Source organism: Hyla sarda, chromosome 5 (assembly GCF_029499605.1).
Source record: "Hyla sarda isolate aHylSar1 chromosome 5, aHylSar1.hap1, whole genome shotgun sequence".
Lineage (NCBI taxonomy): Eukaryota > Metazoa > Chordata > Amphibia > Anura > Hylidae > Hyla > Hyla sarda.
Genome location: NC_079193.1, coordinates 116,828,869 through 116,855,896, shown reverse-complemented (window position 1 = coordinate 116,855,896; position 27,028 = coordinate 116,828,869). Strand labels below are relative to the sequence as shown.

Here is a 27,028-nt window from a genome sequence, read left to right as displayed (position 1 = left end):
ACACCCCTGTCCACCCTCCTGTCACCCATGTTCACCCTTCTGTCATCCCTTTCACTCCCGTCCACCCTCCTGTCACCCATGTTCACCCTCCTGTCACCCATGTTCACCACCCCCCGTCATCCATATCCACCCCCCCCCCCCGTCCACCCTCCTGTCACCCCTGTTCACACCCATGTTCACCCTCCTGTCATCCCTTTCACTCCCGTCCACCCCCCCTGTCACCCATGTTCACCCCCTTCTGTCACCCATGTTCACCCCCTTCTGTCACCCTTGTTCACCCTCCTGTCATCCCTTTCACCCATGTTCTACCCCCCATCACCCATGTTCACCCCCTCCTGTCACCCATGTTCACCCTCATGTCATCCCTTTCACTCCCGTCCACCCTCCTGTCACCCATGTCCACCCCCCCTGTCCACCCTCCTGTTACCCCTGTCTACCCTCCTGTCACCCATGTTCACCCTCATCCACCCTCCTGTCACCCATGTTCACCCTCCTGTCATCCCTTTTACTCCCGTTCACCCTCCTGTCACCCATGTTCACCACCCCCGTCACCCCTGTCCACCACCCCTGTCCACCCTCCTGTCACCCCTGTCCACCCTCCTGTCACCCATGTTCCCCCTCCTGTCACCCATGTTCACCACCCCTGTCCACCCTCCTGTCACCCCTGTTCACACCCATGTTCACCCTCCTGTCATCACTTTCACTCCCGTCCACCCCCCCTGTCACCCATGTTCACCCCCTCCTGTCACCCATGTTCACCCCCTCCTGTCACCCATGTTCACCCCCTCCTGTCATCCCTTTCACTCCCATCCATCCTCCTGTCACCCCTGTCCACCCCCCCCTGTCCACCCTCCTGTCACCCATGTTCACCCTCATCCACCCTCCTGTCACCCATGTTCACCCTCCTGTCACCCATGTTCACCACCCCCGTCACCCCTGTTCACCACCCCGTCACCCCAGTCCACCCTCCTGTCACCCCTTTCCACCCTCCTGTCACCCCTGTTCACACCCATGTTCACCCTCCTGTCATTCCTTTCACTCCCGTCCACCCCCTCCTGTCACCCATGTTCACCCCCTCCTGTCACCCATGTTCACCCCCTCCTGTCACCCATGTTCACCCCCTCCCGTCATCCCTTTCACTCCCGTCCACCCCCCCTGTCCACCCTCCTGTCACCCATGTTCACCCTCATCCACCCTCCTGTCACCCATGTTCACCACCCTCCTGTCACCCCTGTCCACCCTCCTGTCACCCATGTTCACCCACCTGTCACCCATGTTCACCCACCTGTCACCCATGTTCACCCTCCTGTCACCCCTGTCCACCCTCCTGTCACCCCTGTTCACACCCGTGTTCACCCTCCTGTCATCCCTTTCACTCCCGTCCACCCCCGTCCACCCCACTTGTCCACCCTCCTGTCACCCATGTTCACACCCCTGTCCACCCTCCTGTCACCCATGTTCACCCTCCTGTCATCCCTTTCACTCCTGTTCACCCCCCCCCCCCCCCGTCACCCATGTTCACCCCCCGGTAACCCATGTCCACCCCCCTCCTGTCACCCATGTTCACCCTCCTGTCATCCCTTTTCACTCCCGTCCACCCCTCCTGTCACCCATGTTCACCCTCCTGTCATCCCTTTCACTCCCGTTCACCCCCCCGTCACCCATGTCCACCCCCCCTGTCACCCCGTCCACCCTCCTGTCATCCCTGTCACCCCCGTCCACCCTCCTGTCATCCCTCTGTCACCCATGTTCACCCTCCTGTTGACCCATGTACACTCCTCTACACCCCTCTGTCCACTCCTCTACACCCCTCTGTCCACTCCTCTACACCCCTCTGTACACTCCTCTACACCCCTCTGTCACCCATGTCCACTCCTCTTTCATCCATGTACACTCCTCTACACCCCTCTTTCATCCATGTCCACTCCTCTACACCCCTCTGTCACCCATGTCCACTCCTCTACACCCCCTGTCCACCCTCCTGTCACCCATGTTCACCCTCCTGTCATCCCTTTCACTCCCGTCCACTCCCTCCTGTCACCATGTTCACCCCTCCTGTCATCCCTTTCACTCGTGTTCACCCCCTCTGTCACCCATGTCCACTCCTCTACACCCCTGTTACCCATGTACACTCCTCTATACCCCTCTGTCCACTCCTCTACACCCCTGTCACCCATGTACGCTCCTCTACACCCCTCTGTCCACTCCTCTACACCCCTGTCACCCATGTACACTCCTCTACACCCCTCTGTCCACTCCTCTACACCCCTCTGTCCTCTCCTCTACACCCCTCTGTACACTCCTCTACACCCCTCTGTCACCCATGTCCACTCCTCTACACCCCTCTGTCACTCATGTACACTCCTCTACACCCCTCTGTCACCCATGTACACTCCTCTACACCCCTCTTTCATCCATGTACACTCCTCTACACCCCTCTGTCACCATGTTCACCCCTCCTGTCATCCCTTTCACCCCCCCCCCCCCCGTCACCTATGTTCACCCCCCCCGTCACCCATGTCCACTCCTCTACACCCCTGTCACCCATGTACGCTCCTCTACACCCCTCTGTCCACTCCTCTACACCCCTGTCACCCATGTACGCTCCTCTATACCCCTCTGTCCACTCCTCTACACCCCTGTCACCCATGTACGCTCCTCTATACCCCTCTGTCCACTCCTCTACACCCCTGTCACCCATGTACGTTCCTCTACACCCCTCTGTCCACTCCTCTACACCCCTGTCACCCATGTACACTCCTCTACACCCCTCTGTCCACTCCTGTCCACTCCTCTACACCCCTCTGTCCACTCCTCTACACCCCTGTCACCCATGTATGCTCCTCTACACCCCTCTGTCCACTCCTCTACACCCCTCTGTCCACTCCTCTACACCCCTGTCACCCATGTACGCTCCTCTACACTCCTCTACACCCCTGTCACCCATGTACGCTCCTCTACACCCCTCTCTCCACTCCTCTACACCCCTGTCACTCATGTACGCTCCTCTACACCCCTCTGTACACTCCTCTACACCCCTCTCACCCATGTACGCTCCTCTGCACCCCTCTGTACACTCCTCTACACCCCTCTGTCACCCATGTCCACTCCTCTACACCCCTCTTTCATCCATGTACACTCCTCTACACCCCTCTTTCATCCATGTACACTCCTCTACACCCCTCTGTCACCCATGTCCACTCCTCTACACCCCCTGTCACCCCTGTCCACCCTCCTTTCACCCATGTTCACCCTCCTGTCATCCCTTTCACTCCCGTCCACTCCCTCCTGTCACCATGTTCACCCCTCCTGTCATCCCTTTCACTCATGTTCACCCCCTCTGTCACCCATGTCCACTCCTCTACACCCCTGTCACCCATGTACGCTCCTCTACACCCCTCTGTCCACTCCTCTACACCCCTGTCACCCATGTACACTCCTCTATACCCCTCTGTCCACTCCTCTACACCCCTGTGTCCTCTACTCTACACCCCTCTGTGCACTCCTCTACACCCCTCTGTCACCCATGTCAACTCCTCTACACCCCTCTGTCACCCATGTACACTCCTCTACACCCCTCTTTCATCCATGTACACTCCTCTACGCCCCTCTGTCACCCATGTCCACCCTCCTGTACACCCCTGTCCACCCTCCTGTCACCATGTTCACCCCTCCTGTCATCCCTTTCACTCCCGTTCACCCCCCCTGTCAGCCATGTTCACCCCCCCCCCCCCCGTCACCCATGTTCACACCCTCTGTCACCCATGTCCACTCCTCTACACCCCTGTCACCCATGTATGCTCCTCTACACCCCTCTGTCCACTCCTCTACACCCCTGTCACCCATGTACACTCCTCTATACCCCTCTGTCCACTCCTCTACACCCCTGTCACCCATGTACGCTCCTCTACACCCCTCTGTCCATTCCTTTACACCCCTGTCACCCATGTACACTCCTCTACAACCCTCTGTCCACTCCTCTACACCCCTGTCACCCATATACACTCCTCTACACCCCTCTGTCCACTCCTGTCCACTCCTCTGTACACTCCTCTACACCCCTGTCACCCATGTATGCTCCTCTACACCCCTCTGTCCACTCCTCTACACCCCTGTCACCCATGTACACTCATCTACACCCCTCTGTCCACTCCTCTACACCCCTGTCACCCATGTACGCTACTCTACACCCCTCTGTCCACTCCTCTAGACCCCTGTCACCCATGTACGCTCCTCTACACCCCTCTGTACACTCCTCTACACCCCTGTCACCCATGTACGCTCCTCTACACCCCTCTCTCCACTCCTCTACACCCCTGTCACTCATGTACGCTCCTCTACACCCCTCTGTACACTCCTCTATACCCCTGTCATCCATGTACGTTCCTCTGCACCCCTCTGTCCGCTCCTCTGCACCCCTCTGTCCACTCCTCTGCACCCCTCTGTCCGCTCCTCTACACCTCTCTGTCCACTCCTCTACACCCCTCTGTACACTCCTCTACACCCCTGTCACCCATGTACGCTCCTCTACACCCCTCTCTCCACTCCTCTACACCCCTGTCACCCATGTACACTCCTCTACACCCCTCTGTCCACTCCTCTACACCCCTGTCACCCATGTACACTCCTCTACACCCCTCTGTACACTCCTCTACACCCCTGTCACCCATGTACGCTCCTCTACACCCCTCTCTCCACTCCTCTACACCCCTGTCACTCATGTACGCTCCTCTACACCCCTCTGTACACTCCTCTACACCCCTGTCACCCATGTACGCTCCTCTGCACCCCTCTGTCCGCTCCTCTGCACCCCTCTGTCCGCTCCTCTGCACCCCTCTGTCCGCTCCTCTGCACCCCTCTGTCTGCTCCTCTACACCTCTCTGTCCACTCCTCTACACCCCTCTGTACACTCCTCTACACCCCTGTCACCCATGTACGCTCCTCTACACCCCTCTCTCCACTCCTCTACACCCCTGTCACCCATGTACACTCCTCTACACCCCTCTGTCCACTCCTTTACACCTCTCTGTCCACTCCTCTACACCCCGTCACCCATGTCCACTCCTCTACACCCCCCTGTCACCCATGTACACTCCTCTACACCCCTCTCTCCACTCCTCTACACCCCTGTCACCCATGTCTGCTTCTCTACACCCCTGTCACCCATGTACGCTCCTCTACACCCCTCTGTACACTCATCTACCCCCTCTGTCACCCATGTACACTCCTCTACACCCCTTTGTCACCCATGTACGCTCCTCTACACCCCTCTGTCCACTTCTCTACACCCCTGTCACCCATGTACGCTCTTCTACACCCCTCTGTACACTCCTCTACACCCCTGTCACCCATGTATGCTCCTCTACACCCCTCTGTCCGCTCCTCTACACCCCTGTCATCCATGTACACTCCTCTACACCCCTCTGTCCGCTCCTCTACGCCCCTCTGTCTACTCCTCTACACCCCTCTGTCCACTCCTCTACACCCCTCTGTCCACTCCTCTACACCCCTTTGTCACCCATGTATGCTCCTCTATACCCCTCTGTCCACTCCTCTACACCCCTGTCACCCATGTACGCTCCTCTAGACCCCTCTGTCCACTCCTCTACACCCCTATTACCCATGTACACTCCTCTACACCCCTCTGTCCGCTCCTCTACGCCCCTCTGTCTACTCCTCTACACCCCTCTGTCCACTCCTCTACACCCCTCTGTCCACTCCTCTACACCCCTTTGTCACCCATGTATGCTCCTCTATACCCCTCTGTCCACTCCTCTACACCCCTGTCACCCATGTATGCTCCTCTACACCCCTCTGTCTGCTCCTCTACACCTCTATGTCCACTCCTCTACACCCCTCTGTCCACTCCTCTACACCCCTCTGTCCACTCCTCTACACCCCTCTGTCCACTCCTCTACACCCTTGTCACCCATGTACGCTCCTCTACATCCCTTTCACCCATGTACACTCTTCTACACCCCTCTGTCACTCATGTAAAAAAAAGTTTGGCGCCTAATAGATTTGTTTTGCAGGTTTAACGGTGAAGAATTGTGTGTGGAAGAAATCGTGATGATGGCCCGGACCAGATGGAGAAGAGATGGCAACATTGCAAATTAGAGAAGATGTCATTGGTGAGTTGCTGTATAAAGCAGCACTTTAAACTACATACCCCCTGATAAATAGATATAGTGCATTGCATTTTTACCATTTTCTTTTTCTTTTTTTTTTTTGAACATCAACCTCGGTAGCGGTGCCCCGCGGATTTTTTTTTTTTGAGGTGTGCCCGACCCGAAAAAGGTTGGGAAACACTGCCCTAGACTATCCCTTTACTGGCAACAGTAGAGCCGGTGCTATAGCTACATAGTGAACAATGCGGGCGACATAAACCATGATCTATGTAAGCTGAAAGCAAGAATCTAGGGCTACCTATTGTAAACTTAATAACTTGTGAATACTGAGCTTAGAGGATTACCAATCCAGCAAGCAACTCTAATGTGGTTTTCTGGTATTAGGATCAAGAGGTGGAATGTTATGGACATGAAAATTACATACATTTTATTTGCTATATTAGTGATCCTAGACCAAGAAAGCCACATGGGTTTAGACAAAGGAAAGATGGAGGACCTGGGGTCTCCTAGTCATGTTCAAAGGGGGCCAATAGATGGCCTTTTGTAACATTAGACAAAGACCACCTATGGGTGAGCTAAGGGGCGGAGAAAACATAATAAAAGCCCATTGAACAGGGGCCAAGTCCTCTTTTCTCTTCTGGGGCTGCATACCAACACACCTTTCCATTCAGCTTCCTGTTCGGGCCTTATCCTGAGACAAAGGACTGCAGCCTTTCCCATGCCTGGCATTTGTTCATCATACTTGCTGTAAAAGGTTCCCCGAAGCGAAGTATTTCAGTATTATATTCTTTGTGTGTATTTGTATCTTTTAAGGAAAATCCCCCCATATAGCCAATTATTGGGTTTCTGTTTTTATTAAGGTTTTCAGTAAAGAATAAAGTATACAATACATGTAACATAGTTAAGGCCCTTTATGCCAACAGAAAAGGAATGTAGACTCCCATATGTAAGTTATCAATACAGTAAACATAAGTCCGATAAACTCGGATCGCCAAGTCTCAAGCCAGTTTTGGCTTCCAAATAGGGATACTTATAAAGGTTCCTCCGATTGAACAATAGTCACCAGATGAGCTATTTGAAGGAGACCCGACTATCTAAATCAATCAATATATGTTAAGACAGATTAGCCCGGTAACACAGGGTTGTGACCAATACAAAGACAGACACACAGGGGAAGACAACACGAATAGTGAAACAAGGGAGAGAAGATAGGTCCGGTAGGAGAAAGAGAAGGGAGAGAAAGAGAGGAAAAGTGCAAAGGCAGAAACTTCACGAAGGGTTACCCAGATAGTCCACCCAAGGTTGCCAGGTAGCTTCAAAAGACTGTTGGGAATCATTGAGGAGGCTCGTCAGTTTGTCATTAGCCATTATCCAGTTTAGCTTGGGGCGTATCAGCTGAAATTGCACAGAACCTGATTTCCAATTAGTCGCTATAGCTATCATGGCGGCTAGAAAGATGTAGGAAATAAGATTGCGAAGTCCCTTTGAGACATTCGGGATTGGGGCATTTAATAGAGCTTGCTCCGGGGATTTCACAAGGTTCACACCTGTGACCAACAGGATAAAATAGTAGACCCCTATCCAAAAGCGTTTTACTCGTGGGCAAGTCCACCAAATGTGGAACATAGTCCCCTGCTGCTGGCAATTACAGAAGCACAATGGAGTGGCTGTGGGGTACATTTTAGCTATTCTAGTAGGGACCAAGTACCATCGAAGTAGCACCTTCCAGCCCGCTTCCTGCAAGGATGTGTTAATGGAGAGTTTGGAGGTAATAGAGGCACTAAGGGTCCAATCTTTCAGGTCAATTTCCTTCCCCAGGTCCTTCTCCCAGGCAATCATATACGGTAATTTGGTAGGGGTAGATAAGAGTGTTATAGATAGAAGAGATAGTGCCCCTACTGTTAAAAGCAAGTATGGGGTTTCTACTATAATTGTTGTATATGTGTTTCCTTACACTGCAGATTTAAGATTCTACTGATAAAATCTTTTTCTCTTTTCTCTCTTTTAGTTAGAGTGTGTTTTAGTTAGTTGTGTATTAAAACATCTTTATTTCTGCCAGTATTTGGATGTGTAGTGTTAATGTGTGCATTGGATATTAGGATATAACTCTTCCAAAATTCCTAAAATAGGTTGGTCTGTGGGGTGTTTATGAATGCATTTGGTCACTGGTAATACTGCTCAGCTAAATGTCTATACACCTGGTCTGTGAATATATTGTATTCACATGACCGCACGGTGGCAGCCATTTTGTGTCTCAGATGCATGGTCTGCAGATATTTTAACTGGTTGTATAACCTTTGGAGCCAAGTCCAATTCGACCCCCAAGCCACGAACCACAACAGGGTTAAACAAGTATATTAGAAAAAACATTGTTTTGCTAAGATGCATCACATATAAAAAGTTTTTATGTCCGACAGTGCCAATTTAAAGGGGTTATCCAGGAAAAAACTTTTTTTTATATATCAACTGGCTCCAGAAAGTTAAACAGATTTGTAAATTACTTCTATTAAAAAATCTTAATCCTTCCAATAATTATCAGCTGCCGAAGTTAAGTTGTTCTTTTGTGTCTGGCAACAGTGCTTTCTGCAGACATCTCTGCTTGTCTCGGGAACTGCAAAGAGTAGAAGAGGTTTGCTATGGGGATTTGCTTCTACTCTGGACAGTTCCCGAGACAGGTGTCATCAGAGAGCACTTAGACAGAACTTCAGTAGCTCATCAGTACTGGAAGCATTAAGATTTTTTAATAAAAGTAATTTACAAATCTGTTTTAACTTTCTGGAGCCAGTTGATATATATATATATATATATATATATATATATATACATATAAAAGTTTTTTCCTGGATAACCATTTAATTCCCCGCCTGAGTACCTATCAAGCTATATCAAATGGCTCGTCTCTCCTCTGCTAAAAGTCATCTCTACTTATCTGCGTGACACAAGAGATTTAATAACTGCTCTTGAAGGTTTTATCTGGCACCCTGAGTATAAGTTTGCTTCAACTGACGTGGAGGGCCTGTACACCCGCATCCCACATGATGCGGTTGTACAGGCAGTCCAAGAGTTTTTGAGTTGCACTGATAAGTCACACCATTTTATTCAGTTTGTTACTGAATCCATTTTCTTCATTCTAACAATTGCTTAACCCCTTAACGACCACGGACGTAAATGTACGTCCTGGTTTGGGGGCACTTCTCGCACATTTACGTCCTGTGTATGACCGCGAGCATCGGAACGGTGCTCGCGATACACAGCAGGTTCTGGCTGCTAGTAGCAGCTGGGGACCTGCTGGTAGTGGCCGACATCCGCGATCGTGCGGATGTCCGCCATTAACCCCTCAGATGCCGTGATCAATACAGATCACGGCATCTGCGACAGTGCAGCACTTTGAATGGATGATCGGGTCGCCCGCAACGCTGCCGCAGCGATCCGATCGTCCGGAATGGCAGTCGGAGGTCCCCTCACCTTCTACCGGGGACTTCTGCTCTGGTCTGAGATCGAGCAGACCAGAGCAGAACATCACCGATAATACTGAGCAGTGCTATGTCCTATACATAGCACTGAACAGTATTAGCAATCAAAGGATTGCTATAGATAGTCCCCTATGGGAACATAAAAAGTGTAAAATAAAAGTTGAAAAATGTAAAAATAAAAAGTAAAAAAAAGTGAAAAATACCATCCCCCAATAAAAATGAAAATTTTCGGTTTTTCCCATTTTTCCCCCAAAAAGTGTATTTTTTTTTTAATAAACATATTTGGTATCGCCACATGCATAAATTTCCGTACTATAAAAATATAATGTTAATTATCCCGAACGGTGAATGGCGTAAATGTAAAAATTTAAAAAAGTGAAAAAATGCAGCTTTTTTGTCACATTTTATTAAAACAAATTTATAAAAAAATGATCTAAAAGTTTTAAATATGCAACCCTGGTATCAATAAAAAGTACAGATGACGGCGCAAAAAATGAGCCCTCATACCGCCCTATATATGTAAAAATGAAAAAGTTACAGGTTGTCAAAATAGGGCGATTTTAGATTACTGATTTTGTACAAAAAGTTTTAGATTTTTTTTAAGCGGTACAAAAATATAAAAGTATCTAGCCATGGGTATCATTTTAATCGTATTGACCCACAGAATAAAGAACACATGTTATTTTTACCGTAAAGTGTATAGTGTGAAAACAAAACCCTCAAAAATGTGCTAAATTGTTGTTTTCATTAAAATTTTCCTCCCTAAAACAATGTTTTGGGGTTCGCTGTACATTTTATGGTAAAATGTTTCATTACAAAGTACAATTGGTCACACAAAAAACAAGCCATTATATTGGTCTGTAGATGGAAATATAAAGGAGTTATGGGTTTTAGAAGGAGAGGAGGAAAAAATGAAAACGCTAAAATAAAATTGGCCTGGTCCTTAAGGTTAAAATGGGCTTGGTCCTTAAGGGGTTAAAATATGATGCCCAATGGTACAGACAATTAGAAGGTACAGCAATGGGTAGCCTGATATCTTGCTCTTATGCAAATATCTTCCTTGCTATTTTCTAACAAAATTACATTTTCACCTCCTTAAAAGGGTACTCCTCTGGAAAAAATGTTTTTAAATCAACTGGTGCCAGAAAATTAAAAGGTACCTTTCATCAAAAAAACTTTTGATATATTATAGATTAATGTATGCAGAATAACTTATCCAATAGCAAGTTATTAATAAATATGCTTCTTTCTATTTAATTTTCCACTTTGAAAAAATGACCACTAGGGGTCTCCCTACCAGTCTGAAGTCTATAAAAAATGCTTGCGGCCAGGACTGGTAGGGAGACCGCTAGTGGTAATTTTTTCAAAGTGGAAAATTAAATAGAAAGAAGCATATTTTTTAATAACATGGTATTTGATATACTATAATATATCTAAAGTTTTTTTTGATGAAAGGTACCCTTTCAACAGATTTGTAAATTACTTCTATTTAAAAATAGACCACAGTGCTCTCTATTGACACCTCCGTTCATTTTAGGAACTGTCCAGAGCAGGATAGGTTTTCTATGAGGATTTGCTACTCATCTGGACAGTTCCTAAAATGGACAGAGGTGTCAACAGAGAACACTGTGGTCAGACAGAAAAATAAATAAAATAAAAAAAAGAACTTTGATGTTTAACTTTCTGTCACTAGTTAATAATAAAAAAAATGTTTACCAGTGGAATACCCCTTTAAATCCATTTGTGCATCATATAAAGCTGCTGTTAGGGTTTGTGGATTACATTTTGTGATAAGGGACAATTCAGAAGCTTTATTACAAGAATTCTTCTCCTATCTGAATAACATCAATACGGTAAATACGGTAAATATGAAATTTATGGAGTTTGGTGATCAATTACTACAATTTCTTGATGTCAAGTTTGAATTGTCAAGATAGAATTCCTCATAGTATTCCACTTAATATCTCCCTTAAAAATAGACAAAATAAAAGAGCAGTTTTTTCGTCCAGGAATACACCCATAAACAATATACCGTATTTTTCGCTGTATAAGACGCACTTTTTCTTCCCCAAAACTGGGGGGGAAAAGTCGGTGCATCTTATACGGCAAATACACCCCTATCGCGGCGGTCCCTGCGGCCATCAACGGCCGGGACCCGCGGCTAATACAGGACATCACCGATTGCGGTGATACCCTGTATTAGCCCTTCAGACGCGGCGATCAAAGCTAACCGCCGCATCAGAAGGGAAAGTAACACTAACCCCGCTGTTCAGTCGGGCTCTTCGGGACCGCCGCGATTTCACCGCGGTGGTCCCGAACAGCCCGACTGAATAGCCGGGTTAGTGCTTACAGGACACCGGGAGGGACCTTACCTGCCTCCTCAGTGTCTTCTCCGTTCAGGGATCCCCTGTATGGCCGGCGCTCTCCTTCCCCGTCATCACGTTGTCGCGTACGTGCGTCGGCGTGCGTAACGATGTGATGACGGCGACAGAGAGCGAGGATACCCGGCCGGCATCAGAGACGTTCCGGAGCGACGGGGACACGGCGACAGCGATGGAGCGACATCCAGGGCAGCGGTGACGGGTCCGGAGCGGCGGGGACACGTGAGTATTACCTCCTATGCAGTGGTCTTCAATCTGCGGACCTCCAGATGTTGCAAAACTACAACTCCCAGCATGCCCGGACAGCCAACGGCTGTCCGGGCATGCTGGGAGCTGTAGTTTTGTAACATCTGGAGGTCCGTAAGTTGAAGACCACTATTGGGTTAAAAATCTTAATTTTTTTTAGATTTTGCACCTATAAATTGGGTGCGTCTTATACGCCGGTGCGTCCCATAGGGCAAAAAATACGGTAATCAAACAAACCATCATGAAAAATTGGTACGTTACAATCCGATACTGACATCCATGGGTTAAATTGTCTCCCTCCAGTAATCTATATATATAAAACTCAATGTGTGTGTGTATGTATGTGTGTATGTTCCAGCATCACGTCCAAACGGCTAAAGATATTAACATGAAACTTGGCACACATGTTACTTATATGTCAACAATTTGCCTGGGGCGGGGTTTATGTTTAAAGTCCCATACAAGTCAATGGGAAATATATGTTACTGCTTAACTTCCAAACGGCTGGAGATATTTCGATAATACTTGGTCACATGTTACTTATATGTTACTTAATTTAACCCTTAACTACCCCCATTTGTGAGGGTCAGGGTTTTTGTTTAAAGTCCCATGCCAATCAATGAGAAATGTATGTTCCCACATAACTTCCGTATGGCTGGAGGTATTTCAATACCTGGTACACATATTACGGGTCGGGATAGGAGGTCGGGATAGGAGGTTGGGATAGGAGGTCGGAATAGGAGGTCGGAATAGGAGGACGGGATAGGAGGTCGAGATAGGACGGGATAGGAGGTCGGGATAGATGAAAGGGATAGGAAGTCGGGATAGATGGATGGGATAGGAGGTCGGGATAGGTTGACGGGATAGGAGGTCGGGATAGAAGGTCAGGATAGGAGGACGGGATAGGAGGTCAGGATAGGAGGTCGAGATAGGAGGACATGATAGGAGGTCGGAATAGGAGGTCAGGATAGGAGGTCGGGATAGGAGGTGGCGATAGGAGGACGGGATATGAGGACGAGATGTGAGGACGGTTTATGAGGTTGAGATGTGATGACGGGATAGGAGGTCGGGATAAGAGGTCGGGATAGGGGGTTGAGATATGACAACAATATATGAGGACGGGATATGAAGTCAAAAGCTTCCTCCTTTGTTTATTTTCCTCCCCAACAAGGATTAGGAAGGAAAAACCTGGCAACTCTGGGTATTCAGCTAGTTACTTACATGAAGACTGGTACTATTAAGGACCATAATAAAAAATGCAAGTCCCTAAAAGTAAGACCTAGTTCTGACTGGCTGACAGACAGCAGACCAGAAGAAAATTATTCCTGCGAGTCGTGCTTGTTCTGTAAATTTTATTCTATTGCAAAAACATTCAAACTAAGTAGTTATATGTCTATGTTAAAGGGGTACTCCGCCCACAGATATCTTATCCCCTCTCTAAAGGATAGGGGATAAGATGCCTTATCATGGGGGTTCTGCTGCTGGGACCCCCTGTGATTTCTGTGCAACACCCATGCCGCACGCCCCCTCCCATAGACATGGATGGAGGGAGCCTGGTGTTACGTCACATCTCCAGCCTTAGAAACCCAGCATTTTAAACATACTGTTTAGTATGCCAGGTGCGGCATGGGTGCTGCGCAGAGATTGCAGGGGGTCCCAGCGGCGGGACACCAGCAATCAGATATCTTATCCTGTATGCTTTGAATAATTGGATAAGATGTCTGAGGGCAGAGTACCCCTTTAAGCAATGTATTACTTGTAGACCAGACTATGTGGTTTACAGCCTCACATGTAACTGTGGTTTGTTTTATAAAGGCCAAATAAAGTTACCCCTTTTTCATAGAGTTATAGAGCATTTTTGCCCTCTCAGAATGGGCATCGGGGCAGAAAGGTTCATAGCACAACAATTGTAATCCCGGAGTACTTACATTTGCGGAAAAAGAGAGAGTAAAAACAGCTGGGTAGAGACCTGCACCAATTGTTACTGCGGAAGGAGGCCTATTGGATACTCCAGTTGGAGGCCACAGGCAGGGCCAGATTAAGGCTGCCTAGTAAACGGAGCAGTTCACTATGATGGGGCCCCCCCAAACACACACACCCCCAGACAGTCCCCCTCCCCTCCCACTGAGATTTGTTGCCAGAATAGACTGGAAATAGGACCGGGCATAGTAGACTATGCGGTCCTTTTTTGAATTTGTTTTTATTTGGTGGCCATTAACCTCTTCAGGACCCATGACGTATGCATACGTCATCACACCCTGGGTCTTAAGGACCCATGACGTATGCATACGTCATGTCTTTTCCTGGTCTCCGCCGCTCACCCGGCGGAGATCGGAAGCGGATCCCTGCTGAAATCCTTCAGCAGGGATCCAGGGCAAACGCCGAGGGGGGCCATGTATGCCCCCCATGTCGGCGATCGCCGCAAATCGCAAGGGGAATCGCCCTTGCGATCTGCGGCGATACCAGGCTGATCGGGTCTCTGGGACCCGACCGCCCGGTAATTTCGCATGATCCTGGCTGTCACAGACAGCCAGGACCATGCTGAAGACTAGGAGCGAGGTGGCAAGCCTGCCACCTCCTCCTATTCCCTGTGATCTGTCGGTTAGTTAACCGACCAATCGCAGGAGGGGGGGCGGTTACTTCCTTCCGTCCTGCCCGGCCCCTTGAAGTCCGGAGAGGACGGGAGGAAGACCGGAGGACGCGGCGGGGGACGGGGGAGTGCTGGGGACCGGCCCCGGTACTTACCTCGTCCCTGAAGACCCGGATCCCGGCGAGGAAGATGGCGGCGGCGGCGACAGGTGAGTAGATCTTCAGCCACGGTCGGGCCCTTTACAGCAATGCACGTCGCCGTAAAGCGACATGCATTGCTCTATTGGGACCCTATATACTACAACTCCCAGCATGCCCAGACAGCCCTTGGCGTCTGGGCATGCTGGGAGTTGCAGTTTTGCAACATCTGGAGGTCCACAGTTTGGAGACCACTGTGCCCTTCCAGATGTTGCAAAACTACACATTCTCAGCATGCCCTTACTGTCCAGGCATGCTGGGAGTTGTAGTTCTGTAACATCTGGCACTTCAGATGCTGCAGAACTACAACTCCCAGCATGCCTGGACAGTTTTGGCATACTGGGAGTTGTAGTTTTGCAACATCTGGAAGGGCACAGATTGGGAACCACTGTATTAGTGGTCTGCAAACTGTAGTCCTCCAGATGTTGCAAACTACAACTCCAAGCATGCTGGGAGTTGTAATTCGGCAACATCTGGCTCTAAAGATGTTGCCGAACTATTACTCCCAGCATGCCTGAGAATGTTTAGGAGTTGTGGTTTTGCAACAACAGGAGGCACACTGGTTGGGAAACATTGTCTGTTTCCTAACTCATTGTTTCCCAACCCGTGTGCCTCCAGCTGTTGCAAAACTATAACTACCAGCATGCACTGATAGACTGTGCATGCTTGGAGTTGTAGTTTTGCAACAGCTGGAGGTCCCCCCCTTGTGAATGTACAGGGTACATTCACATGGGCAGGGGGCTTACAGTGAGTATCAGGCTGCAAGTTTGCGATGCAGCAAATTTTGCGCGGCAGCTCAAACTCGCAGCGGGAAAATCGCTGTAACCCCCCCTGCCCGTGTGACTATACCCTAAAAACACTACACTAACACAAAAAAAAAAAAAAAAGTAAAAAAACACTACATATACACATACCCCTACACAGCCCCCCTCCCCTCCCCAATAAAAAGGAAAAACGTCTGGTACGCCACTGTTTTCAAAATGGAGCCTCCAGCTGTTGCAAAACAACAACTCCCAGTATTGCCGGACAGCTGTTGACTGTCCAAGCATGCTGGGAGTTTTGCAACAGCTGGAGGCACCCTGTTTGGGAATCACTGGCGTAGAATACCCCTATGTCCACCCCAATGCAAATCCCTAATTCAGGCCTCAAATGCGCATGGCGCTCTCACTTCGGAGCCCTGTCGTATTTCAAGGCAACAGTTTAGGGTCACATCTGGGGTATCGCCGTACTCGGTAGAAATTGCCTTACAAATTTTGGGGGGCTTTTTCTCCTTTCACCCCTTATGAAAAGGTGAAATTGGGGTCTACACCAGCATGTTAGTGTAAAAAAATAAATTTTTTACACTAACATGCTGGTGTTGCCCTATACTTTTCATTTTGACAAGAGGTAAAAGGGAAAAAAGACCCCCAAAATTTGTAATGCAACTTCTCCCGACTACGGAGATACCCCATATGTGGGCGCAAAGTGCTCTGGGGGCGCACAACAAGGCTCAGAAGGGAGAGTGCACCATGTACATTTGAGGTAATTTGCACAGGGGTGGCTGATTGTTACAGCGGTTTTGACAAACGCAAAAAAAAAAAACACATGTGACCCCATTTCGGAAACTACACCCCTCACAGAATGTAATGAGGGGTGCAGTGAGAATTTACACCCCACTGGTGTCTGACAGATCTTTGGAAAAGTGGGCTGCGCAAATTAAAAATTTTGTACAGCCCACTGTGTCAAAGATCTGACAGACACCAGTGGGGGTAAATGCTCACTGTACACCTTGTTACGTTCCTCAAGGGGTCTAGTTTCCAAAATGGTATGCCATGTGGGGGTTATTTTGCTGTTCTGGCACCATTGGGGCTTCCCAAATGCGACAAGCCCCCCGAGCAAAATTTGCTCTCAAAAAGCCAAATATGACTCCTTCTCTTCTGAGCATTGTAGTTAGCCCGTAGTGCGCTTCAGGTCAACTTATGGGGTACCTCCATACTCGGAAGAGATGGGGTTACAAATTTTGGGGGTATTTTCTGCTATTTACCCTTGCAAAAATTTGAAATTTGGGGGGGAAACACATTTTAGTGAAAATAGTTTTTTTTTTTTTTACGTATGCAAAAGTCGTGAAACCCCTGTGGGGTATTAAGGCTCACTTTATTCCTTGTTACGTTCCTCAAGGGGTCTAGTTTCCAAAATGGTATGGCATGTGGGTATTTTTTGCTGTGCTGGCACCATAGGGGCTTCCTAAATGCGACATGCCCCCGAGCAAAATTTGCTCTCAAAAAGCCAAATATGACTCCTTCTCTTCTGAGCATTGTAGTTCGCCCATAGTGCACTTCATGTCAACTTATGGGGTATCTCCATACTCAGAAGAGATGGGGTTACAAATTTTGGGGGCTAATTTCTGCTATTAACCCTTTTAAAAATGTGAACTTTGGGGGGAAGCACACATTTTATTGAAATTTTTTGTAAATTTTTTTACATATGCAAAAGTCGTGAAACACCTGTGGGGTATTAAGGCTCACTTTATTCCTTGTTACGTTCCTCAAGGGGTCTAGTTTCCAAAATGGTATGCCATGTGTTTTTTTTTCCTGTTCTGGCACCATAGGGGCTTCCTAAATGCAACATGCCCCCCAAAAACCATTTCAGAAAAACGTACGCTCCAAAATCCCCTTGTCGCTCCTTCCCTTCTGAGCCCTCTACTGCGCCCGCCGAACACTTTACAAAGACATATGAGGTATGTGCTTAGTCGAGAGAAATTGGGCTACAAATAGAAGTATACATTTTCTCCTTTAACCCCTTGTAAAATTTCAAAAATTGGGTCTACAAGAACATGCGAGTGTAAAAAATGGAAATTGTGAATTTTCTCCTTCACTTTGCTGCTATTCCTGTGAAACACCTAAAGGGTTAAAATGCTGACTAAATTTCATTTTGAATATTTTGGGGGGTGCAGTTTTTATAATGGGGTCATTTGTGGGGTATTTCTAAGATGAAGACCCTTCAAATCCACTTCAAACCTGAACTGGTCCCTGAAAAATTGTGATTTTGGAAATTTTGTGAAAAATTGGAAAATTGCTGCTGAACTTTGAAGCCCTCTGATGTCTTCCAAAAGTAAAAACTCGTCAATTTTATGATGCAAATATAAAGTAGACATATTGTATATGTGAATAAAATAAAATAATATTTGGAATATCCATTTTTATTACAAGCAGAGAGCTTCAAAGTTAGAAAAATGCAAATTTTCAAATTTTTCATCAAATTTGGGGATTTTTCACCAAGAAAGGATGCAAGTTACCAAAAATTTTTACCACTAAGTTAAAGTAGAATATGTCATGAAAAAACATTCTCGGAATCAGAATGATAACTAAAAGCATTCCAGAGTTATTAATGTTTAAAGTGACAGTGGTCAGATGTGCAAAAAATGGCCGGGTCCTAAGGTGTAAAATGGCTGGGTCCTTAAGGGGTTAAAGTGGTACTCCGTTGGAAAACATTTTATTTTTTTTTTTTATCAACTGGTACCAGAAAGTTAAACAGATTTGCTAATGACTTCTATTAAAAAATTTTAATCCTTCCAGTACTTATTAGCTGCTGAATACTACAGAGGAAATTATTTTCTTTGTGGAACACAGAGCTCTCTGCTGACATCATGACCACAGTGCTCTCTGCTGACATCTCTGTCCATTTTAGGAACTGTCCAGAGCAGCATATGTTTGCTATGGGGATTTTCTTCTACTCTGGACAGTTCTTAAAATGGACAGAGATGTCAGCAGAGAGCACAGTGGTCATGATGTCAGCAGAGAGCTCTGTGTTCCAAAAAGAAAATAATTTCCTCTGTTGTACTCAGCAGCTAATAAGTACTGGAAGGATTAAGATTTTTTAATAGAAGTAATTTACAAATCTCAAAGAAAAAAGAGAACCATCGGCACAGCTTACTTCTGATCCTCGGGACTGCTGTAGCTCTGTAGCGGTTAAATTGTAGGAAGCTGGTGGTGCTAAGACTAACAAAGAACAAGTCCATCAAACATGCAGGTAGAGAAAGGAAATGGTCGGCGACTCACCACTCTTCTGTTCAGCAAAGTTCTTTATTGCACATATTCACGACAATGTTGCCCAGGGACAAGACAGAGATGGACACGCAGGGGGGTACCACGGAGAGGCGACAACGCTGTTTCGCACTACATAGTGCTTCAACTGGCCAGTTGAAGCACTATGTAGTGCAAAACAGCGTTGTCGCCTCTCTGTGGTACCCCCCTGCATGTCCATCTCCGTCTTCCCCCTGGGCAACATTGTTGTGAATATGTGCAATAAAGAACTTTGCTGAACAGAAGAGTGGTGAGTCGCCGACTATTTCCTTTCTCTACCTGCATAATTTACAAATCTGTTTAACTTTCTGGCACCAGTTGATTTAAAAGAAAATGTGGTAGCCCTTGGGGGGGGGGGGGGGGTGTATGTAGTGGTGGTATGGTATAGGTATATAAGGGGTTAATGTTAACCCTAGAAGAGTTTGTGATGCCAGGCTGAGGGCTGGTATGCTAAATCAGTGTTCCGGCCTATCGCCGCCCTTCCCAGTAACGATAGGTGCATAAAATAACTGAAGTTCCACAAGGAGAATTGAACTTGAACTGCAACAACTTTTACTGAAGAACTTGCAATGTCCAAGTACAGTAACAGTCTCATATACCAGTCTTGAGGTTGCTTAGTGACTGTCAGAAGTTGCGGACCTCGAATTAGACATATAGTCTCTGAATTTTAGGAAGAGATTTGCAGATCCGTCTGGATTTAGGGGAGTTATTAGGTCCGGTGGTACTGCAGAGTGTTTGGCAGATGATACACTCTTTGTTTGTAATGGCTCAGCCATCGCCGCAAGGCTTGGGCCTAACTCACTGCGATAATTGCTGTACAGGTCTTCTCTCATCAAGAGCACAGGAGCAAGAGAACTAAAATGGCTGCCGCGTCCCTTATATGGACAGGGGGAGGAGCCAAATTTGATAGGTCCAAAGTCAGCGCTGTCATCGTCACACAGGCTTCTGGGTGATCATCTGACTTCCTATACAGGTTCTATACATAATAAAACCAAAACAAGGCTAGAAATACCAAAGTGAGGCCTGGAACGCATCTAGAGTGAGGCTTGGAACGCATCACATGACCCGAAGGCCCTGCGACGCCATGGAAACAAGTAATTAACCATTTATTTACTTATATTATGCTATTTATATTAACCTATACATAAATTACTAATTATATACTAGAATAGAGGCAACTAGGGGTAGACTGGATTAATAGGGATCCCTACGTCCTAGGGACTCTGGCTATGGGGACCCATAAATAAACAAGTACTATATAGAATGCGGTACTGGGACACCACAAAAAGTTTTCCACCGGAGTACCCCTTTAAAATAAAAAGGGCTGCATAGTCTAAAATCACCTCAGTTCAAGTCGCTCTTTCCAGCCATTATGTCTGGAGAGCTTCAGATGAGTTGTAGTTTAACAGCTGGAACCTCAAATTTCAAGTTTCATCCATCATTACTGCAAAAGTTAGAAGTGACTACAGCACTGATGTGACAGTCATGAAAATATACAATGATAAAATTACTCACGGAAGAAGTCTTCTCTATTGTTGTTCCTTTTCTTTTCTTCATCATCTGGTCCAGATGCCATGTCTTCTTCCAGCTACATCTTCTACTGTAAAGTTTGACGCCAGGACATCATTGGTTCCATACTTTGCCAGCCGATTCTTATCCTCTGTATGAAGACAACAATCATTATAACCCTGCCAGACACTGTGCTTCCTAATTATAATATTGCCAGACCTTTTGCCCCCTGTATAATATACTGTCAAACATCATGCGCTCTGAAAATAATACTACCACACACTTCAGACCCCTAAGTCCCCCCAGACCCATCTTTTCCCTCATCCTTCAAACTCCTAAGGTCTTGTCCACACTGTGGACATTGAGCCAGCAGAATGTCTGCTTGCAACAGGTCCTGCCTAAGTCATTGGTCGTATGCAGTACAGTGGAATTCCGCCCACAGAATAAACATTTTCATTCTTTTGGTGGACATCCATTACACTGCCAGATTTCTGCTTTGACAATTCCGTAGTGTGCACAGAGCAGCAGATTCCCATTGAAAACAATTGGAAATCTTCTGGCAGAAGTTCATAGTGTGGACGAGCCCTAATTCCCACAGACTCCTCTGACATAGAGATCTTGTAACCCATTATTCAGAACTAGGAGTAATAGATGAGAAACGTACGCATTTTCTTATTAATGAAAGTCCGGTGATAACGGTAATTTATATTTTACCGAAGATCCATAAACGGTTGGTTGATCCACCAGGTCGGCCAATCGTTGCCTCCAATGATTCTGTACTGACCCCGCTGTCTTTAACATTAGAGAAGGTACTCACTCCACTTATCAAAAAAACTAAATCATTTATTTTGGACACGTCACATTTTTTAGAAAAAATCAAAACATTAGGACCATTTCAGAATGATGTATGGCTAGTAACCATAGACGTAGAAAGTCTATACACCTCAATTGAACATGCAAAAGGCATTGAGTCTGTAAAATAATTACTGTTAGATACTGAATACACAGCCCTACAAAAAGAAATGTTCATTAAAATGTTAGAGTTGGTATTACATTACAATTATTTTTTGTTCCAAGATGATTTTTTTATACAGCAGCGGGGATCGGCGATGGGTGCGAATGTGGCCCCTCCCTACGCAAACGAGTACATATCATCCTTTGAAGAACATTTTATTTACAATAACAAATCTTTTTTACAACATGTGAAAGCATGGTATAGATATATTGATGACGTGTTTTGCGTGTGGGAGGGGCCACAACAAACCTTATTCAATTTTATGGAATACATTAATGGGGTGTGGCCTGAACTTAATTTTACTATGACTTCTAGTAGAGAAACCGTGAATTTTTTAGACACAAAGGTCATTATTAATTCTGATGGTCAATTAATAACAGATTTGTACACCAAAAGTACGGATAAAAACAGCTTACTACATTATCATAGCAGTCATGCACATAGCACGAAATGTGCTATTCCTAAATCACAGTATCAACAAGTAAGACGCATAGTCACAGATACAAATACATGTGAACTACGAATAAAAGAGATGAGAAAAAAATTCATCAATAGACAATATCCCAATAAATTACTGTTAAAAGCTGAAAGAGAATCTCTTATTGAGAAAATACCCCAAGTAGAACAACCTTGGATGTATTTAGTGCATAAGTTTCATCCCCTCAATCATAGGATCGATAACATAATTCGTAGACATTGGCACATTTTAAGTGAAGCACATCCTTGAGTCAAAGAATTTACACAAGTGCCCATTTGCTATAATAAAAAAAGCCCCCACTATTAGGGACACAGTAGTAAAAGCTGACATAGGGAGTCAAGTGAAAAAATCACACCAACAATTTCTTTCCAGTCGCAAAAACAGGACTTACCCTTGTTTACATTGCACACATTGTTCCAATGTTTTAAAAGGTGACAAAATTCTCCATCCTCACAAAGGTATCCCCTATAAGATTAGAGGATACCATACATGCGATACATCTAATGTTGTATATGCACTTAAATGCCCTTGTGAGCTTTTATATATAGGAGAGACTTCACAAAGCATGAAGGATAGGCTGAGCAAACATAAGTCTACGATCAGATGCCAGAATTTACTACTTCTTGTGCCATATAATTTTCATGAGAAAAATCACAATATAGCGCAACTACGATTTAAGATAATAGAACAAATTAAACATCCGAGACGAGGTGGGGACATTAAGAAGTTACTCCGCCTTCGAGAGGCATATTGGATCCACACATTAAATACTATTTTTCCAAAGGATCTTAACCGGGAATATGAAGTACCACAGTTATAAATGTATCCAATATAGCCTCTCTAGATTATGATTATCTTTTGTTTCTCATTCTTTCACAGGCACAGCAAAAAGCTGTTTGAATGTGAATCCTTTGTCAGAAGTTAGTCGCTATAAATATTGAAAGTATATACTATTACTTTTTTTCTTTTCAATTCAGTAGTTTCAGTAGTTTATGAATAAAGGTGATGTTATTTTCATGTAATTTGCATACCTTTGTTAGGCGTACCTCTGTGTGGCTTAAATGATGTCATGTCCGGTGATTTCACTAGCTGTTTCAAAGGCACAGGTGTGAGCCGAGGCGCGTGCAGCAGTACGCTGGAGATACCTGAATAAACCTTTCAAAAGAAATCCCGAGTGCCAAGACTCTCTCTACTGCATATTTGTTACTACGAGAAACCGAAGTGCCGACCGTCTTTACTTTACTTCCTCTGACATTGTGGGATGGTCCTGACAGCTATCAGCTGGGACCGTGGCTAATGGCGGACATCAGCAATTGCGGTGATGCCCAGCATTAACCCCTTAGATGCCGGGATCTAAGTTGATTGTGGCATCTAAATTGTAATAAAAAATTATCCCAGCTTCTTAGTGGAGCTAATCAGGACCACCGCAGTGCATGTAATAGTCCCCTATGGCAGCTAAAAAATAGTGTAAATAAAGTTAAAATGTGAATTAACCCCTTCCCTAATAAAAAAAAAATTTCCTTTTCCTATAAAAAATTATGTAAACAAAAATAAACACAAGCATACACCACTTGCGTAAATGTCTGAACTATAAAGATATAATGTTAATTAAACCACACGGACAATGGAGTATACGTTAAAAAAAAAGTCCAGAATTGCGTATTTTTGGTCACTTTATATATCTTAAAAAAATTTATAAAAAGTGTAGTAAAACTACAGATCACGGCACAAAAAATGAGGGCCCACACATCCCCATATATGAAAAAAAAAAAGTAGGGGTCAGAAAAGAATGATTTTAAGCTTACTAATTTTTGCTAATTTTACTAATTTTAAATAAATTATAAAACCTACCGTATATAAATTAATGGTATGGACCTACAGAATGAGGATAAGGTGTCATTTTTACTTAAAAGTGCACTGCATAGAAACGGAAGCCCCCAAAAGTTACAAAATGGCGGTGTGTTTTTATTTTATTTTATAAATTACAACTTTTTGTAAGGCAATTAATATGTTTAAAATTTCAATTTCTGATCCTTATAACACTTTTATTTTTCTGTATATGGGGATGTGTGAGAACTTTTTTGCGCCGTGATCTGTAGTTTTTATCACTACCATTTATTTTTATTAATTTAGTTTTTTTTTTTTACATATGAAGTTACCAAAAATCAGCAATTCTGGACTTTGATATTTTTTTTTACATTAATACCATTGACTGTGCAGTTATATTTTAATAGTTCAGGCATTATGCATGCGGTGACACATCATTTGTAAGAAGGGGACCTCATGTGTATGTCAAGTGTTCGGCAGGCGCAGTAAAGGGCTCAGAAGGGAAGGAGCGACAATGGGATTTTGGAGAGTGAATTTTGCTAAAATGGTTTTATGGGGGGCATGTCGCATTTAGGAAGCCCCTATGGTGCCAGAACAGCAGAAAATGGCATACCATTTTGGAAACAACACCCCTCAAGGCACGTAACAAGGGGTACAGTGAGCCTTAACACCCCACAGGTGTTTGACGACTTTCCGTTAAAGTCGGATGTGTAAATGAAAAAAAAGATTTTTTTTTTTCACTAGAGGGCAGTTCCCCCCCCCCAAATTTACCATTTTTACAAAAGGTAATGGGAGAAAATGCCCCCCAAAATTTGTAACCCCATCTCTTCTGAGTATGGAAATACCCCATGTTAGGAGGTTAAATGCTCTGCCGGCGAACTGCAATGCTCAGAAGAGAATGAGTGACATTTGGCTTTTGGAAATCAAATTTGGCTGAAATGGTTTTTGGTGGGCATGTCGCATTTAGGAAGCCCCTAAAAAAACACATGGCATACTATTTTGGAAACTACACACCTGAAGGAACGTAACAAGGGGTACAGTGAGCCTTAACACCTCACAGATGTTTCACAACTTTTTGTTAAAGTTGAATGTGTAAATTTTAAAAAACATTTTTTCAATAAAATGCTGGTTTTACCCCAAATTTTACATTTTTACAAGGGGTAATAGGAAACAATGACCCCCCAAAATGTGTAACCCCATTTCTTCTGAGTATTGAAATACTAAATGTGTGGACATCAAGTGCTCTGCAGGCGCACTACAATGCTCAGAAGAGAAGGAGCGCCATTGAGCTTTTGGATAGCGAATTTGTTTGGAATGGAAGTCAGGGGCCGTGTGCGTTTACAAAGCCCCCCGTGGTACCAGAACAGTGGATCCCCCCACATGTGACCCCATTTTGGAAACTACACCACTCACAGAATTTAATAAGGGGTGCAGTATTTACACCCCACTGGCGTTTGACAGATCTTTGGAACAGTGGGCTGTACAAATGAAAAATTTTATTTTTCATTTTCACGGACCACTGTTCCAAAAATCTGCCAGACACCTGTGGGGCGTAAATGCTCACTGTACCCCTTATTACATTCCATGAGGAGTGTAGTTTTCAAAATGGGGTCACATGTGGGGGGTCCATTGTTCTGGGGGCTTTGTAAACACACGTGGCCTTCAATTCCAGACAAATTTTCTCTTCAAAAGCCCAATGGTGCTCCCTCTCTTCTGAGCATTGTAGTGCGCCAGCAGAGCACTTTACATCCACATATGGGGTATGTTCTTACTCAGAAGAAATGGAGCTACACATTTTGGGGGGCTTTTTTCCTATTTTCCCTTGTGAAAATGAAAAATTTAGGGCAACACCAGCATTTTAGTGCAAAAATGTATTTTTTCCATTTTCCCATCCAACTTTAACGAAAATTCCCCAAACACCTGTGGGGTGTTAAGGCTCACTATACCCCTTGTTACGTTTCGTGAGAGGTGTAGTTTCCAAAATGGGGTCACATGTGGGTATTTATTTTTTTGTGTTTAAATCGGCCCCCCCTGTGCAAATCACCAATTTAGGCCTCAAATGTACATGCCTCATATTTACACCCACATATGGGGTATTTCCGTACTCAGGAGAAATTGCGTTACAAATTTTGGGGATCTTTTTTACCTTTTACCGCTTTTGAAAATAAAAAGTATGGGGCAACACCAGCATGTTAGTGTAAACATTTTTATTTTTTTACACTAACAGGCTGGTGTAGCTCCAAACTTTTCCTTTTCATAAGGGGTAAAATGGAGAAAAAGCCACCCAAAATTTGTAGTGCAATTTCTCCCAAGTACGGAAATACCCCATGTGTGGCCATAAACGGTTTCCTTGAAATACGACAGGGCTCAGAAGTGAGAGTGCCATGCGCATTTGAGGACCACATTAGGGATTGCATAGGGGTGGACATAGGGGTATTCTACACCAGTGATTCCCAAACAGGGTGCCTCCAGCTGTTGCTAAACTCCCAGCATGCCTGGAAAGTCAGTGGCTGTCCAGAAATGCTGGGAGTTGCAACAGCTGAGTGCTCCATTTTGGAAGCACTGCTGTACAACACGTTTTTCATTTTTATTGGGGGGGGGGGGGGGGACAGTGTAAGGGGGTGTATATGTAGTGTTTTACTTTTTATTATGTGTTAGTGTAGTGTAGTGTTTTTAGGGTACATTCGCACTGGCTGGGTTACGGTGAGATTCCCGCTAGGAGTTTGCGCTGCGGCGAAAAATTTGCCGCAGCTCAAACTTCAAGAAACGTACTGAAAATCCTCCAGTGTGAATGTAACCTGTACATTCACATGGAGGGGCAAACCTCCAGCTGTTTCAAAACTACAACTCCCAGCATGTACTGACAGACCGTGCATGCTGGGAGTTGTACTTTTGCAACAGGTGGAGGCACACTGGTTGGAAAACCTTCAGTTAGGTTCTGTTACCTAACTCAGTATTTTCCAACCATTGTGCCTCCAGCTGTTGCAAAACTACAACTCCCAGCATGTACTGATCGCCGAAGGGCATGCTGGGAGATGTAGTTCTGCAACAGCTGGAGGTACACAACTACAACTCCCAGCATGCCAAGACAGCTGTTTGCTGTCTGGGCATGCTGGGATTTGC

General features: G+C 45.5%; 1 protein-coding gene across 2 annotated transcripts in view; it reads right to left on the bottom strand.

The window, feature by feature from the left end:
- The window catches only part of ANKRD33B (ankyrin repeat domain 33B), a 331,620-nt gene that overhangs the window by 280,897 nt on the left and 23,695 nt on the right, over window positions 1-27,028 (bottom strand). The window contains exon 2 of one of the 2 annotated variants that reach the window (XM_056520141.1): window positions 20,592-20,736. The exons of the other annotated variant lie outside the window; for it this stretch is intronic. The gene's annotated coding sequence lies outside the window, so the exon portion shown is untranslated. The remainder of the gene's footprint in view (window positions 1-20,591; window positions 20,737-27,028) is intronic. 2 annotated transcript variants of the gene reach the window in all.